At 32.6% G+C, this 12513-nt stretch overlaps 1 long non-coding RNA gene across 1 annotated transcript; it reads right to left on the reverse strand.

Moving 5' to 3' along the window:
- Positions 1–701: 701 nt before the first annotated feature.
- On the reverse strand, positions 702–9345 carry LOC109339528. Its single transcript, XR_002106672.1, has 3 exons — positions 9335–9345; positions 7890–7896; positions 702–808 (listed from the first exon to the last, which is right to left on the reverse strand). It is a non-coding gene; the product is annotated as an uncharacterized LOC109339528 (long non-coding RNA).
- Between the last annotated feature and the right edge of the window lie 3168 nt (positions 9346–12513).

The following is a 12513-nucleotide window of genomic DNA, read 5'->3' on the forward strand; positions in this document are numbered from 1 at the left end:
ACTATCAGCTCAGTATTGAACCTACGGGGTCACACACTAACGAGTGTTCTAATCTTTGCTATCTAATTATATTATTTGATAATTAAATTGGAGAATTTCATTTGATCAAATAAATAATTTATGGAATATTATTTTAATTTTATGCTAGCACTAAGAATTAAATAATAAATAAAATAAATTCTAAAATTAATTATTTGTAGCTGAAAAATAAAAGATAAGTTATTATGTTTTTTTATGAAACAATATGTGGTAAATGGTCTGCAACATTTTAAACCAATAGGTACCATTTAGGAATGGCAACGGGGCGGGTCGGGGGCTGGTCGGGGTCGGGTTTGCACATACCCAAACCCGAACCCGAAATTCAAAACCCGAACCCAAACTCAACGTGGTTGAAAATAAGAATACCATCCCCGAACCCGTCGAGTTTCGGGTAATCCGAACCCGAAAAAAACCCCAAAAATGATAAAGTATTAAGGAAAATATGATATTATTTTCGTATAATTTTTCTCTAACATTTCTATTTTCTCTTGTAGTATTTCATTTCTTTTATGTTTGAAGATCCAATAGTATGTAAAGTAAAATTAGAAATTAAAAACAATTGGCAAATGATAGAAATTTCAATTTTAAATTGAATTACCTTACTTCGGGACGGGTCCGGTTTAGGGTCTTTGCTATACCAAACCCGAAACCGAACCCGAAATTTAAACCCAGGTAAAACCCGAACCCGAACCCAATAATATCGGGTTTTCCCATTAAATTTGGGTTCGGTTCGGGCGGGTATCCACGGGTTCGGTTTTTATTGCCATCCCTAGTACCATTTGAAGAGTTATAATCTTTTTATACATATATCACAAAAGATGAAGAGATACTTTTTGATGTGCAAAAGTGGAGGAAATTCTTTTTTTTTTCTCACGGCATTGTGCATACATATATGTATATGTGGATACATCACAAAAGTTAGATAGAATATATATAATTTTCCCTACACGGAGAACTTCAAAGAGAGAAAAAGAAAAATATTCCCTTCTTTCTTCATTGTGTGTAGCATCCAACAAAAGGAAATTTTGTTGTGTTATGTAGAATCTTTTTTCTTCTTTATTTGTTACACTTACATACAAAAGAGTTTTGTGAATAAGAAATTCTGAATTTTAGAGTATTATATTTTATGTTTCATTTGTTCAAAGAGTTGATAGCAAAGGTTGATCTCGGTGTGGATACACACGTAGAGTTTTCATAATTGTGAAGAATGACTTTAAAGATATAGGAATTACAACCTAGTACGCGTTCTTATATGCATTTTTTGGTTATATATAATTTTAGATACAAATAGATCTATGTTTATTCTGCTATGAGTGTCACGAACACTATAAAAGAACTTTCAATTGGTATTAGAACTAAGTTTTGTGTGTGTTTATTTTATATATATATATATTTGTATGACATGACTGCTAGTATATATGTTATACATATATGTATAAAAGAGAGAATAGTCTCTCTGTGTGCAAAGAAGATTGTCTCCCCTAAGTTACATATGTGAATCTAATATAGAGGAAGTGCCCTGTCTGTACAATAGATTGTTCTTGTTCTTTTTCTTTCTACTAGTGCATGTCTTTTTGGATAATATTTAATGTAAATTATATATATATATATATAATTAAAAAATTATGTGTATGTATACTAGCAGGTTGACAGGCACTGTCGTGCTTGTCAATCCGCTTTCCTATCGTTTGGAATGTGTAGAGACATATATAACATGTCAGAAACAAACATATTTATATTGCTTGATGCTAAATAGTATATATTTAGAATTTATTTAGTAGTTAAACTTGTGTAGATATGTATATAACATGTCATAGACATAGTAGTATTTTATTCTCAAAGTAGTAATTGACTTTTAATTGGAGTGAATCAAAATTACATGTCAAATGATAGTTATCAAATTATAAGTCATTTACAATAATTTTGACTTTAAATTTTATCATAAAAATAATTATAGTGAAACTGTATACAAATAGTTGTATTAATCGTTGTTATGACTGCTATTATTAATATATTTATAGAAGATAGAAAAAAATAAAAATGAAAAATAGGAGAAATACCTGAAAAAGTCAGATAAAATCACGACTTCATGGAAAAAATGATGCATTTCATGCCATATCCTCGTTAAATAGTAAATCTACACAAACATACATATAGATTAAGAACATAGTAAAAACTTATTAACAGATTTTATATTGGTTGTAGAATAGAGAAAAAAAATAAGAAAAATGGAAGAGATGAGAAATACATTAAAGTTGGAAGAAATTATTTGTTCTAAAGAAACAAATTTCAAGCCAAGATGAGTAGTAGTAGCAACATGTTCAGACTTAGCTTAAGATAGTAAAATATTGAATGACATATAGTGGAAGGTGCATGTACAATAAAAAATGGGAAGAGAAAAGTGTATGTAGTGGAAAAGTATGATGAATTGCAGTTTTCACTTTTTAGTTAGGAATGTATGTAGTGGGAAATTAGGAGTTTTCACTTTTCAGTTTGTGGAAGAAGAAAGAAAACTACCAAAACACAATATTGTTACATGCTATGTGCTGCAATTATCATTATACGGTTTCTATACAGCTTCAGTTTCAACTTAATAATTTCACATAAAAAATGCTATTTTTACAAAATGTGAAGAAATTAAACAAAACTAATAATAAATTAATGTAACTTCTATGTAAATATAGAACAAAAAGTTTAACTTCTAATTTAACTATCTTGGAAGTATGTCCTCACAATAAATGCTAACTTGGAAAATTAATGAATAATAAATTAATGAATAATGAATTTAATGATATAACTTAATATAATTGATAGTAATATGTGATATAATTCATAGTAATATTAGTAATATTATTTATTAGTAATATGTGATATTTATTAGTAATATATTTAATAGTAATATATTACTATTAAATAACTTTGATTATTTAATAGTAATATAGTTGATAGACAAATGATAATTGCTATGACAAATTATATTTGCTATGACAAATTATATTTGTTTATGCATGACAAATGATGTCTCTTGATAGAAAATATAGGAACAAAAATATGATATTATAAATTATACATTGGGTATACATAGGATTATATGGTTTTTTTTTGTAGAAATTAAAAGATACTAATGGCAATATAGGGAATCACTAATTATACTATGATGAGGTGATTATATTGAGTTTTGGCTTTATTAAGTAGTATAGATATCATGAAGAGGAAAAAGCCTCTATACATTTTTCCATATATAAAGTGTAAAGAGTGCAGCAACTCCTCTTTCACCGTGTTTGTGCCTTTCTTTTATTTAAGGCTTAAAGAGTTCATTTTATATTCAAAAGGGATTTTCCCCTGTGCATTTTGTTTTGTTTGCAAAATAAAATAAAATATATGTTCCATGCACTCTGTGTTTTCTCCGACGCAAAACTTCCTTATATATTTATATTTATATATTATGCGGCAAGGAGAAAGCCCATGTAACATTTTTAAAGAAGTAAAGAAAAATGACATTTGACTTCGCTCTATGGTTGTGCGAATAAAATAGAAAATTTCTCTATGCATTATTAATATATTATAATATGTTAAAGAATGACATGTGGTGTTCACTTAGAATTTAATAACAAGGAACGACCTGAATATTAGGAGACTTGTAAATTAAATCAATTGTAACATGTGATGTTTGTTAGAATTTAATAACAATGAGCGACTTGACAACCAAGGGACTTGTAAAATTAAAATGTTTAAAACACATGTACTAATAGGAACGACTTGACTAACGGGGGACTATTTGTATGAATGTTTTTATTTTATTTTATGAAATTGTATGTATACATTTGAATAGTTTAAAATATGTATGAGAAATGACTTGACAACCAAGGGGCTCATTCATGTTTTTTAGAATGAATTTATTTATGTCAATTAGAAGGAATGATGATTTCTTTGATTATTATAATTTTGTCTCTCGCATTTATTATAAATATATCTATTGGCTTTAGATTTGCAAAATGTCTACTATATCATTGCGCTCCATTCTTGAAACCTCCAAACTGGTTGGAGCCAATTATGATGATTGATACCGTAACCTGAGAATAATTCTCATGCATGAAAAGCTCCTTAACACCATTGATGGACCCACTATTGCAGCTCCATCGGACCTGCACAACGCTGAAGCAACCAAAGTGTATGAGAAATACAAGGAAGATTATTTGAATGTTGAATGCATTATCTTGACATCTATGAGTTCTGAACTTTAGAGGCAACACCAAGATATGGATCCAACTGCTATCATTGAGCATCTTAAAAAGATGTACGGTGGTCAAAGCAGGATTGCGAGGTACCAGTTATCCAAAAGATTGTTTAGATCCTCAATTCCTGCAAAGGATCAAGTTGGACCTCATGTGTTGAAGATGATTGATCTTATTGAACAACTTGAGAAGTTAGAATGTAAAATTGGGAAAGAGTTTTCTCAAGATTTGATTCTTCAATCACTTCCTGAATCATTTTCACAATTTATTGTTAATTTCAATATGAATAAAATGAAATTGTGATATGCATGAGATGCTTAATATGTTGATTGATTATCAAAATCAAATTACCTCTGAACATAAAATTGGAACTGTCATGGTGGTCGGTAACTCCTCTAAAAGGAAGGGCAAGAAAAATTTCAAACCAAAGAAGAAGCTTGCTCCTAAGGGTGGTGTGACCAAACCTTACAAGAGAGATAGAACCGACCAAAGCAATATCGAGTGTTTCTTCTGCAACGAGAAAGGTCACTAGAAAAGAAACTGCAAGAAGTATCTTGATTCTATGAAACATGAGAAGCAAGGTGAGACTTTAATGAAAAATGTTTTCATGTTTTCTTTATCTGTAACTGATTCTTCAATATGGCTATTAGATACTGGCAGTAGTTTTAATATTTGTAATACATTGCAGGGACTACAAATCATTAGATGATTGAAGAAAGGAGATGTTAGTCTCCAAGTTGAGAATGGAGAAATTGTTGATGTTTTAGTTGTAGGATCAGTTTCTTTAAAAATGCAAACTGGAAAAGTTCTAATACTAGATTGTTGTTATTATGTTCCAAAATTTGTTTCAAATTTAATTTCAATTTTCAATGTTGGACAAACGAGGATTTCATGTTATTTTAAATAATAACATTTGCTCTATTTATCATAATGATGATTTATATGCAAATGGTTATCTCCAACATGATATTTATGTCTTATCAAATGTGAACTTCAATCCAATTATGCATGTTTCTAAGAGGAAAAGAGATAATATATTGAATAAAACATATCTTTGGCATTGTAGGCTTGGTCATATTGGAGAGAAAAGAATTAACAAGTTACACAAGGAAGGTTACCTTGATCAGTATGATTATGAATCATATACAACTTGTGAATCTTGTCTTAAAGAAAAAATGACTAAATCTCCATTTTTGGGAAATGGAGAGAGAGCTTCCGAATTACTAGGACTGATACATACATATGTATATGGGCCTATAAAAATTCAAGTCAAGGGAGGATATTTTTATTTTATTACTTTCATTGATTATATGTCTAGATATGGTTTCATATATCTCATGAGACATAAATCTGAATCATTTGAAAAGTTCAAAAGATTTCATGTGGAGGTAGAAAAACAAACTGGTAAGAATATCAAAGTGATTAGATCAGATATAGGAGGAGAATACCTAAATGGTGATTTTCTTGATTATCTAAAAGAGAATGAGATTATCTCTCAATGAACACCTCCAGGAACACCTCAACATAATGGTGTGTCAGAAAGAAGAAATAGATCCTTATTGGATATGATAAGGTCCATGATGGGGTTCACAAATCTTCCAATAAATTTATGGGGATATGCATTAGAAACAACCACATATTTGCTAAATAGAGTTCCCACAAAAACAATCTCTACAACACCATATGAGATATGGAAATGACAAAAACCAAGTCTAAAACATATCAAGGTATGGGGATGCCCTACTTATGTCAAGAAATTGCAAACAGATAAACTTGAAGCAAGGTCTGATAAATGTAAATTCATTGGATATCCTAAAGAAACGATTGGATATTATTTCTACCACTCATCTGAGCATAAAGTGTTTATAGCTAGAAGAGGAACCTTTCTTGAAAGGGAATTTCTTGTAGATGGTAGTCATAGTAAAGAAATAGAGCTTGATATATTAAACCTAATGGTTCAAGATGTTACATCAAATGAGGTTGATCATAATGAAGTTGGAACATTCGCTTTAATCAAACAATTCAAAAGTTCAATTTTGTTAGATGTGAAGAAGAACCTTGTGTCTACAAGAAAGTTAGTATGAGCACAATTATTTTCCTATTGTTATATGTAGATGACATATTACTTATTGGAAATGATGTACCAGCATTACAAGGTACGAAGAGTTGGTTATCTAAACAATTATCCATGAAGGATTTAGGAGAAGCAACCTTTATTCTAAGAATAAAGATTTATAGATAGATCTAAAAGGTTGCTTGGACTCTCCCAATTTGTGTATATTGATACCATCTTAAAGAGGTATAACATGGAAAACTCCAAAAGGGTTTATTTTCCAATAGGAACCGGGGTTTCTCTTAGTAGAGAAGATTGTGCAAAGTCTCTTGAAGAGAGAGAATGCATGAATAGAGTATCATATGCTTGTGTAGTGGGAGCTATCATGTACACCATGACTTGCACACGTTCTGATATTGCTTATGCATTAGGTGTAATTAGTCGATATCAAACAAACCCTAGTGAGGAATATTCGAAAGTGGTGAAGACTATTCTTAAATATTTAAGAAAAACTAAAGATCAATTTCTCATTTATGGAGATTTTGAACTGAAATTAAAAGGGGTACACTGATGCAAGTTTTGCATCAGATAAAGATGATAGCAAGTCTATTTATGGTTACGTGTTCACCTTTAATGGTGGTGCAGTGAGTTGGAAAAGTTCCGAGCAAGATATAGTAGCAGATTCAACAAATAAAGCAGAATATATAGCAGCAAGTGAAGCTGCAAAAGAGGTTGTTTAGATGAAGAAATTTATATATGAACTTCATTTGGTTCCCTCAATAGAAGAACCAGTTCCACTATTGTGTGACAACAATGGAGCTATTTCACAAGCAAAGGGGCCCAGATCACATCAAAAGTCTAAACATATTTTGTGAATGTATTATCTCATTAGAGAAATCATTGAAGTGGTGATGTCAAGATTTTGAAGGTAGATGGAAAGGATAATGTTGTGAATCCATTCACCAAGGCACTTGGGTTAAAGGAGTTTGACAAACACAAGTGGGAAATGGGAATGAGATACGTGACTAATTGGCTCTAATGCAAGTGGAAGATTGTTGGAAATACATTTGTATATTTCTATATTTATTCCCAAGACCCAATTCGTTGTTTAAATACAATTAAAGTAATTCCATTTGTTTTTATCATATTTGTAATTTATATAAAATAGATTATATGATAAAGTCATTGATTAAAATTATAGACTTGTTATTATAATAGAGATTATAATAAATGAGAATCATGTATTTTATAAATTTTTAGTCTAAATTATTCTTGATCATAGAGTCAATGAGAATATGACATCAATGACTCGAATAGATTAATATATGTGTAATAGTATTTATTGGATAAATATTAATGAAAGTGCAAAGTGTCAAAGATAACACTAGCATGTCTTTGCTTATGTTTTGATGAAGACAAAGTTCTACCAAAGCTTGAAGATGGCTCAACAATCAACATGCCTTATGCTCATTTGGTCATATCTAGACTAGGATGTAATTTGAGTCTATAATCTAAGTAGCCTGGGATGTGTGCCGTAGTAAGTGAGTATAGGTTAGGTGAACCTAGGTGCTAGTCTCTTAAGCCATCTTAATTGTCATATCATATCCATGAGACATATCATCTAGTTAATTGTATGTTCATGCATCTATCATACATGTTATATGTGCATATTAGGCATAATATAATTAGAACATGTATATATATCGTGCATAACATATGAGAAGTTTACCTTTTTGAAACATATGCATAAATGTTCCAATTAATCGATTAACGTGGTAACTTAATCGATTAACGCAGCTGTTTTTCTATTAAATGTGTGTTTTCTGTTTGAACTATATTCCGTGTCATTTTTTTGCTTCGTTAATCGATTAACGAAGAGTCTTAATCGATTAACTAGTATGTTATTTGTTATAACTGAAATCTGGTTTAACAGTTTAACCGTTTAAACTGTTTTGTAACGAATGTAACCGCCTATTCTCTATGCTATAAATAAGAGGCAACGTTCAGAGAACCATAGCATTGCATACTATAAATAAGAGGCAACGTTTAAAGAGCATTTTGCATACTTGTTTAACTGTTTTTGCAAGAGAGATTACATGCTTGATAAGAGAGAAATTATGTTGTTTTTTCATTGTTATCATATGCTTACTGTTTTTGCAGAATTCTGTATCCATTCTTATCTTGCTCACATGCTCATGCATTAGATATTGTTAGAGAGAAATTATCTGTATACTGCATTTCATTAACTCATTTGAATCTTGATGGCTTAAGTGGTTAGTAAAAGGGTTAATCTTTGAGTCTTTTTCATGTTATATTCCAAGCATTATTGTGCTTAGTCTACCTTGATGTTTAACGTGTTTTTTGTGTATTCTAGATTTGTCTCTTGGTGTGAGATCACCATAGAGATTGAGGTTCTTCACCAAGGCTAGGAGGTCTTGATTTGAGGACAAGAATCTTGGATGGGGCTGTTTCGCGAGAAAGGTTTTCTCAGGCGAACGGTAGAATCAAACCAAGGATTTAGAGGTCCTAGATTTCAAGAAAGGAGCGCCATATGTGCTTGCAATTGAATTGGTGTTTGTATCCATATTTCAATATTGTGAAGAAAGAAAATCTCCCTGAACCAAAAGGGGAGGCATGGATGTAGTTTGCAGTGAACCGCAAACAAACCAGGATAAAAATCATTTGTGTACTATTCTTTCTCCCTTTATCTTCTTTAAGTTTCTTGCTGTTATAAATTGAATCTGTAATTGAAATTCTGGATATTTGTTTACTGTCATATGCTTAATAATTGTGCGTAAAAATATCTGTATTATATCTGTTCAATTTTGTTTTAATTATTGTGCAAATTGTCTGTCTGATCATTCTATTCTGTGCAATAGTTAATTGATTAAACATTGATGTTAATCGATTAACTGAGTTGTTTCTAGCAGTTGGGTTTTGGTTCAAGAAGCAGTGATCGATAACCGCTACACCTATTCAACCCCCCTTCTAAGTGTTCCTAGGCCACTGATACCTAATAAGTGGTATTAGAGTTAGTATGACGTGCTAGCTCAACCGCATCCTCGTGATCCGAAGGGAATTAAAATGGGTTCCACCAACCCCTTTGGCGGTGATGGCGCGTCCATTAACCACCCTCCTATGTTCAATGGCGAGGGTTACGCCTACTGGACAGTCTGAATGAAAATATTCATTGAGGCTATTGATTTGGATATTTGGGAATCCGTAATTAGTGGTCCCTTCGAGTGGATGGCGAACCGAAAGAAAAGTCAAAAAGCTTATGGACCGATGAGGAGCGCAAGAAGGTCCAGTTCAACCTTTGCGCCAAAAACATCATTACCTCGGCCCTATCCTATGATGATTCTTTCGGGTATCTCAATGTCAGAGTGCCAAGGAAATGTGGGAAACTTTACAAGTGACTCACGAAGGCACTAGCGATGTCAAGTGTGCCCGGCTAAACGAGCTAACTCACGAATACGAATTATTTCGTATGCTACCGAGTGAATCGATCGACGATATGCAAAAGCGATTCACTCACATTATTAACCATCTTATTGCTCTAGATAAGATGTTCACCAAAGGTGAGCTCACTAATAAAGTCTTACGATATCTTGACAGGAGATGGCAACCTAAAGTGACGGCAATCATGGAGTCCAAGGATCTAGACTCCATGCCTTTGGCAACACTCTTTGGAAAGCTTCAGGAGCATGAGATGGAGCTTGGGCCTCTGATCATACATGAGGATTACGATTGCAAAAAGAAGGGAATATCTCTCAAAGTTTCAACATCACAACCCAATGAAGAGATAGATAATGACGACTCTGATTCAGACATTGACAAGGAAACGCTAAATCTCCTTGTGCAAAAATTTGGAAATTTATTGAAGAAGAAAGTAGGACTTAGACGATTCCAAAGGAAAGAAGCGCGTGAATCAACCAAGAAAGGCAAGACAAAGGAGTGCTTCACTTGCCATGAATTTGGCAAGTCGGGACACATGAAGTATCAGTTCCCCACTTACTTAAAAAGAGTTGATTCAGAGAAGAGCACTCCCTGGGACTTCAAGTCAANNNNTACATCGTCTGGGATGTACCGGAGGAATAAACAAAATCAAGCACCTCAGATGAAGAGGAGACCCCGAAGTTGTGCTTAATGGCGATAACAGATGAGGCTTTCGGATCAGGTAGCAAGGATACTTCAGATGAGGTATACTCTGACACATCATCCTCTTCTGATTCTCCCTCATATGAAATATTATATAGTGCTTATGTTGAGATGCATGAAGAACTTAAAAAATTAACAAAGTTAAGTAACGAGAGAAAAAGAATAATTTTGCTAAACCAACAGAAAATAATTCAAATGCAGAAAGAATTAGATGAATTAAAATTGGAAAGAGAAACATTAGATCTAATTTTTTCATGCGCTTCATACGATTGCTCGAAATATAACTTATGTCAAAATACTACTTGTGAGTCTTGCGAGGACTTGAAAAACGAAAATTTTAAACTGAATGAAAAACTCGCAAAACTCACAAATAGTAAAAACCAATTAGACACTCTGCTTAGCAAAACAATGAACGTTGCTGACCATACTGGATTAGGGTATGTTCCCCCATCCCATAAAAATAGACCATATAGGAGACCTCTAACACGCCAATATAAAAATTCAAATAAGAAAAATAGAGTCCCTACATGCCATTACTGTGGCACATATGGCCATACATCTCATTCCTTTGTTACATCAGGAGATATGGGATACCCAGTGGTGTTTACGCTTGGGTAAGAAAGGGAGATAACTCCATATTCACTAACAAGAAATGACCCAACATAATTTGGGTACCTGAGTCTAGCAGGTGATCTATATTGCAGGTATGTCTTCGAACACACGGACAAAATTGGTATCTTGATAGCGGCTATTCGAGACATATGATTGGGGACAAGTCGAAATTCCTAGACTTATCGTTAAAAGAAAAGGGATTAGTCGCCTATGGAGACAACAAAAAAGGAAGAATCTTGGGCACCTGGAAGATTGGCAACTCCACCCACACAATAATCGAGAACGTTCTATACGTAGAAGGTTTGGAACACAATTTGTTGAGCATAAGCCAATTCTGACTGTTATATCATTCGTGATGTATTATCTAATAACGTTAAGTTTGTCGGGTATCGAGTAAATAATATTTATATGGTTAATCTGGAGGATGTCACTTCTCTTTTCTCAAAATGTCTAGTTTCAAAGGAAGATGACATCTGGCTTTGGCTTAGACACGTCGCTCACATACATGTGAAGCATTTATAAAAATTATCGAAAAATAATTTAGTAATTGGTCTTCCAAAACTCGATTTTAAAACTCAGGATTCTTGTGGCATGTGTCAGAAATGTAAACAAGTCAGTAATTCATTTAATAAAAATAATGTGATATCCACTACTAGACCATTGGAGCTTCTCCATATGGACTTGTTTGGACCATCACAAATTATGAGTTTTGGTGGGAGCTATTACGCCTTAGTTATTGTCGATGATTACTCTAGATTCACCTGGACTTTTGATTTTTCTAGATTCACTTGGACTTTATTTTTAGCATCAAAGAACGATGCTTATAAATCTTTTAAATGTCTAGCCAAGCAAATCCAAAACCAGTCTAACCTAAAGATTATTTACATTCGATCCGACCATGGCGGAGAATTCGAAAATTATAAATTTAAAAAGTTCTGTAATAAACATGGTATTATGCATTAGTTCTCAGCTCCTCATACCCCTTAACAAAATGGAGTTGTTGAGAGGAAAAATAGAGTTCTAGAGGAACTCGCAAGGACTACGCTAAATGAGAGCAAGGTCCCAAAGTATTTCTGGGCTGATGCAGTTCACACAGCATATTATGTAATAAACAAAATACTACTTAGACCTACTTCTTCAAAAACACCTTATGAAATTTTTAAAGGTCGAAAACCAAATATTGCTCATCTTCATGCTTTCGGGTGCAAATGTTTTATTTTGATGTAATAAACAAAATACTACTTAGACCTACTTCTTCAAAAACACCTTATGAAATTTTTAAAGGTCGAAAACCAAATATTGCTCATCTTCATGCTTTCAGGTGCAAATGTTTTAGTTTGAATAATGGAAAAAGAATTTTAGGAATGTTTGACTCGAAAGTTGATGAGGGCATATTCTTAGGGTATTCATTACATA

The sequence above is a fragment of the Lupinus angustifolius genome, unplaced genomic scaffold (assembly GCF_001865875.1).
Source record: "Lupinus angustifolius cultivar Tanjil unplaced genomic scaffold, LupAngTanjil_v1.0 Scaffold_79_71, whole genome shotgun sequence".
Lineage (NCBI taxonomy): Eukaryota > Viridiplantae > Streptophyta > Magnoliopsida > Fabales > Fabaceae > Lupinus > Lupinus angustifolius.